The sequence below is a fragment of the Tupaia chinensis genome, unplaced genomic scaffold, assembly GCF_000334495.1.
Source record: "Tupaia chinensis unplaced genomic scaffold, TupChi_1.0 Scaffold000037_2, whole genome shotgun sequence".
NCBI lineage: Eukaryota > Metazoa > Chordata > Mammalia > Scandentia > Tupaiidae > Tupaia > Tupaia belangeri.
In genome coordinates this window covers 6,132-12,442 of record NW_006159478.1, presented here as the reverse complement: position 1 = coordinate 12,442, position 6,311 = coordinate 6,132, and the positions used below count along the sequence as shown (strand labels likewise).

Here is a 6,311-nt window from a genome sequence, read left to right as displayed (position 1 = left end):
TCTATTCTTCATTTATATACAAACATAATTTATCATTTCAATCTCATACTGTTAGGTTTTACGTTCTGATTTTCATTTTTGATTGTTAAAAGCCTTTTCCCATGAATCTAAAGGATATTTATAATACATTATTCATTTTGGAAATTCTATATTAACACATCAAAATTTCATAATATAATTTTTAAATAATTATTTAATTTAAATTTATTTATTGCTATTAATTAATTAATTTATTTATCTATGTTTTGAAGTTGACCAGAGAGAGAGACAGAGAAAGATAAAAGGAAAATGAGAAAGGAAGCTGGCAGGTCAGAGACTCAAACCGTGGTCAGCCATATAGGAGTCCAGCCGCCTTAGCCAAAACACACCTGCTAGACCCTCATAATATAAATTTTGCTACTTGTTTTTAAGTTACTATGAAATTTTTGTCTTATAATAATTTTTTAATTTTTTATTTTTTGGAGAGTATTTAATTTACATTTATTTATTGCTATTAATTAATTAATTTTTTTATCTATGTTTTGAAGTTGACTAGAGAGAGAGACAGAGAAAGATAAAAGGAAAATGAGAAAGGAAACTGGCAGCTCAGAGACTCAAACCATGCTCAGCCATATAGAAGTCCAGCCAAGCGTGCGCTCGCCAGACAGACAGAGAGAGACATAGAGACAGAAAGCGAGAAATCACCCCCCAGGGGGGATGGTCACGCCGCAATCCCTTCTCCTCCATTCTCCTCTCGGGATCTTGGGCACGCACGCACACGCGCCCGGCGTGAGTTTTAAGCCACCGGGTCCGGTACGCGAACCGCGGTCGACTACGTGGGAATCCAGCGACATAGCCATTACGCTAACTGCTGGTTCCCTCCCTTCTCCTCCATTCTCATCTCGGGATCTTGGGCACGCACGCACATGCGCCCGGCGAACCGAGGTCGACTACGTGGGAGTCCAGCGACATAGCCATTACGCTAACTGCTTGTTCCCTCTTATAATAATTTTTGAATAAGCCTCTTCTCACTTATGTTATTTTCCTTATTTTTAATAATCTTATCAAAATAATTTTCTGAGGAAATAAGGTATCGATACATATATTCTCATAATTATCAAAACTATTATCAAAGAGCCTTCGAGTTTACAGAGGTTTACAAGGTAAAAATGTACCTACTTGAGCCACCTCATGGAGTGGCTCCCATGTGGCTGACTACATGGTTGGAGTCCCAGACTGAAGACTTTAACATCAGGCTGGATACATGTGTATTTGTGCCAAAATCCCAAAAAGAGGGAAAACTGGAAGAGAAGGGTCCCAATGTGAGCATGCCCTCTAGGGGATTGTTTTTGTTTTTGTTTTTTCCTCTCTCTCTCTTTCTTTGTCTCTCTTCTGCAAGTAAACAGGTCTTCTATCAAATAAAAGAAAAAAAATAGCACTGTCAAAGCTTCATAATTTCTCAATCCCATTCTACATGGTAACTGTTAGTTCCATGTACGTTCTTTCTGATTTTTCAGAATTCCGTATGTATATACAGTTGGTGGAAATATACATTTTATGTACAGATCAGGTAATTTTTTTCCATTGTTTCTAAAGATACAGCAACGTGGTACAGATTTCTAATAAACTCATTGCCTACATATTATGTTATTTATCTTGGTAACTAGAATAGAAATTATGATTATTAATTATAATATGTTTGCATTTTTTATTTCTTTTTTCCATCAACTGTGAATTATTTTTATTTTTGAGAGTTAATGTTCTGATTTCTTTACATTTTAAACTCAGTTTTTTATTTTATATTGTCAAATCTGTTGATATTTTGCCTTTTTCATCATTGTCTATTAATTCAATTTGGGATTTACCATCTTTATTTTGTCTTAAAATGTTTCTGAGCTTGAGGCCAACAGATGGCATAGCAGTTACATTTCTGAATTCACACATAACTGACCACAGTTTGAGTCCTGGACCTGGTGGCTTAAAAATCATGCCAGGTGCATGTGTGTGTGTGTCCATGATTCCAGGAAGAAAATGAAGAAGGATTTGCAGCATGGCCATTCCCCTTGTGGAAGGTAACTTCTTACTTTTCCTCTCATTGTCTCTGTCTCTGTCTCTCTATCTCTCTCTTTATTGAGCCCACCTACCCTAGACAAAAACTTCATATATAAATATATATATATATACATGTAAATATTTCTATGCCATTTAGTGTTAGTATAAAATGAAGTATAAAATGCCCTAGAATTTATTTTAATGAGTTTTAAATACTTTTTTTTATTCTGAATAATCACCAATTCATCAATGAATAAATAATGTCATCCCGTTAGTTAGCATACATATAGTACAGACATACACAAATATGCCATGCAAGGCAGGGAAAGATGATCTTTACCTTTTTTGCTATCAAGTTAGAGAGATTAAATACTTCTAAATAAGATAGAGCCCAACTGGTTGCATAGTGATTAAGGTGCTGGATTCCCACATGGTCGACTTTGGTTCAAGTCCCAGAACTGGTGGCTTGATTTTTTATTCTCCCATTCTCTCTCTTATTAAGTTGAAGAAGAAGGATAAATTAAAAATTTTAATTAATAATTATTTAAAATAAATAAATAAAATTATTAACTACATAAAAATTTTACATAGGTGTATGCAATAATACCAAGATGTTTTTCAAAAGTGGAACTCTCACTCTAAAAGAAGTTAATTGGTTAATGAACTTCCAAAAATGATAAAGAAATCGAGTTCTATTTTTAATATATTAATATCTTAAAACAAAATTTTCCCCAAGATTCTCTGAAATTCAGTTATTCAATAAGTTTATATTGGGTTTCTATACTTAGAGTAAATATTTCAAAATTATTACTTCAAATTGTTCATCTACCTCTAATAAAACTACATCATCTAAATAAAACTTAAAGATGCTTAGTCATCCAGCTAAAGCAATATTAGTCCAGTGTGATAAATGAAGGATCCTATAACTATAAGGCCTGATTGACAGTTCTAATTATCTCCAATTACTATAAAAGAGAAAACAAACTATTACTTATTTTTAATACATTGAGTTTCTGCTGGAGGATAGCAATAAAGAGGGTTGTGAGGCAAAGAACAGTTAATTGAGAAAAGAGAATGAAAAATCATAAGAAGGAAAGAAGCATGCATTATTTCAGGTAAACACTCAGGTGGCCTCCACGAAAACTGCATTAATTAAATCAAAAATTGTAAGAAGTAAATACATCGGGAAATAGAGAACAACTACTAAAGCAAGGTAATACAATTCCATTTTCTTTATTTTAAATAAGCTAAGATAAAAGTTGGGAATGTGAAGGCGGGAAGGTGTCCTGTGGACAAAGTGTATGCATTCATTGAGATCAACACAGTCTCAGAGTTTTATTACTGAATTCAGCAATTACTGCCTAACACTTCTCTGGTTCTCCATTCTTCACCTTTAAAAAGAATTAATAAGGACACATAAATACTTATTTTACACATTCTCTGAAACAGGGATTCTTTCTTTTATATTGTATTTTTTAGCCTTTACAGAAATTTTACAATTTCACAACTTCATAGTCCATGTAACTGATGAGAAAACTGTGGCTCAAAAACTTTAAAATGACATGCCAAAGAACTTTTTCAAGATTCTTCCAGTCCATTTGTAAGTAAAAGGCCATACACTGAGGTGCGCATTTTTTTCTGAGATGCTTTTGTTAGATAGCCAGGCTTGCTGATCATTACTAAGTCTTTCAGCAAAACAGCAGAATATAGTGTAATCTCTTTATGGTATTGTCTTCCTTCAATTTCTGTCTAATTCTCCTTTGCTATCTCCATTCTTCATCCACATTGTAGGATCCTAGCAGGAAATGGAATACCTTTCATCAAAGTCACTTAAATTTGATGTCCTAGATAAAAACTTTTTTCCATTTGAAATAGTTTGAGTAGGAGTCTTTTCCTAAACATGAAGATATTTTTGTTTTCCCTCCACAAAGGATTTTCAAACACGTAGTGAATAGCAAGAAGTCTAGTATGTAATTTCTCTTTTGATTATTTTTTTAAATTATTAGATTCCAAATAATCATAAAATTCTCTTTACACATATTGTGACTAAGTTGCAAATAAATGGATGAGGGATATGAAGGTGAAAACATTATGAAGCTTTTTCTACACTATTACCTTACCTCTTTCTGTATAAGGTATATCAGAAAATTATTTGTCTAAGATCATTTTTACTTCTTTACAACTAATTTTTAAACTTTAATGTTTTATTTTTCATCAGAAAAAAACTTTATTTCTTTCCACACTTTACTCATGGCATATTTTATGTTCTTATTCCTCAAAGTATAAATCAGAGGATTGAGTAATGGGGTTACCATGGTGTAAAATATTTCCAGTATTTTGTCAGAGGAGAGAGTAGTTGGAGGTCGTGCATATTCAAACATGCATGGGACAAAAAATAAAACCAAAACAGCAATATGAGATCCACAAGTGGAGAGTGTTTTTCACTGCCCTTCAGAACTATGGGTCCTCAAGGAGAGCAAAATGACACTATAGGAGATAAATAACAAGGAGAAGATTAAAATGCAGAAGAATCCACTGTTACTGACAACCAAAATGCCAACAATATGAGTGTCTGTGCAGGCAAGCTTCAGTAATGGGTACAAGTCATACATAAGATGATCAATGACATTGGGGCCACAAAAGGGCAACTGGAAAGTAAAGAGAATTTGTATCATGGAATATAAGAAGCCCCCTGTCCAGGCTACTCCCATCAGAATGCCACAGAGCCTCCAGTTCATGATAGAAGAGTAGTGCAAGGGCTTGCAAATGGCCACGTAACGGTCATAGGCCATGGCCATGAGGACAATCACCTCTACCCCAGCAAAGCAGTGTCCAGCAAACATTTGGATCATGCAACCTTGGAAAGAGATGGTTTTCCTCTCAGAGAGAGAGTCTGCAATCACCTTTGGGGTGATAACAGAGGAGAAGCATGAATCCAGGAAAGACTGAAATGCCAAGAAGAAGTACATGGGGAAGCCCCGCAGAGCAGGGCTGTTGAGGATGGTCACTACTATTAGCATGTTGCCCCCGATGGTTGCAATGTGCACAAACAAAAATACAATAAATACTATTTTCTGAATATTTGGATTTTGTGAAAGCCCCAGAAAGACAAACTCAGTTACGAAGCTTTGATGGTGCGTGTCTTTGAAGGAAAAAATGTAATCTACACCAGGAATCCTGTAGAATCTGCAACTGTCAAAAAAACTTGTAGATCTATTTATAGTAGTATACATCATGAACAAGTTGGTGCACACATATGTGATATTATCTTGATAGCATCTGTTGTCCCTGAGAAAATATAATCAAAATTTTGTGAAGGTAGCAATGAAAAGTCAGAGAAGTTGAGGTGGGGATTAATTACTGATACTTTTAAGATAGCCAAAGTTTCAAAACATAGAAAATGAACTCTCCACATGTGGTAGAGAAAAGAACAGACTTGATCTCAAGTGCCAACTTTGATCATTTATTTACTAGTTGGTTTCTGGGGTTGGTTTATTGAAAATCATTCAGAGATTGCATTTCAGTTGTGGGGAAAGCAATACTGACTTTCATAATAATACCTGCCATTGTAATAAATGAAAGTATGTGACCTCCTATCATCAAATATTTCTTTAAAAGTTCAAGCTGTATTGGGCCTTTGAATTATTAACCTTTTTCCTTTTTAAAAATTGTATTTATTTTCTCAAAGACAGAAAGGTTCTCCCTGACAGGTCTAATCTATTCCAATCCCATTTTCCTCGCCCTCGAGCTAGACAGAATATTGGTAATACACATGCTTGGCGTGTTTCATATTGACTCAAGATTTGGAACCACAGTCAGCTCGATGGGCTTCCAGCAAGTTCATTATCCTGACCTACTGAAACTGGGTAATTTATTATTTAAAAAGGATAAAGATCTACCTCTATACTTAATACATAAAAGTGTGTAGCAAGAGTTTAGTTATTCTTTTTGACTGAATATTTAAAATGAAAAAAGAATTTCCTAGACATAATAATGTTAATTTTATAATGTTGTTATGATGACTAAGTGAAGTAATACAAAGATAATTGCTTAGGACCTGCTGCCTAAGAAACAGTCTGGATAAGGTCTTATTATGCCTATTTTATTGATGAGAAACTCATCCATAAGAGATTAATTTGAGGAAATAACAGTTTGTTTGAGATTTTCACAGAACCTCTGGCTCCAACACCCAGTTCTTTCCCACTTGATCAACATGGAAATGGGTGGAGATTTTTTCTTTTTTTCTGCAAGAACTTCAGTGCTATTATGACCTTTCTGTA

The 6,311-nt window shown here is 34.3% G+C and overlaps 1 pseudogene; it reads right to left on the bottom strand.

Annotated features, from left to right (window-relative positions):
• LOC102499650 (olfactory receptor 4C15-like) overlaps positions 1-5,264 on the bottom strand; it is a 39,692-nt pseudogene extending 34,428 nt beyond the window's left edge.
• Between the last annotated feature and the right edge of the window lie 1,047 nt (positions 5,265-6,311).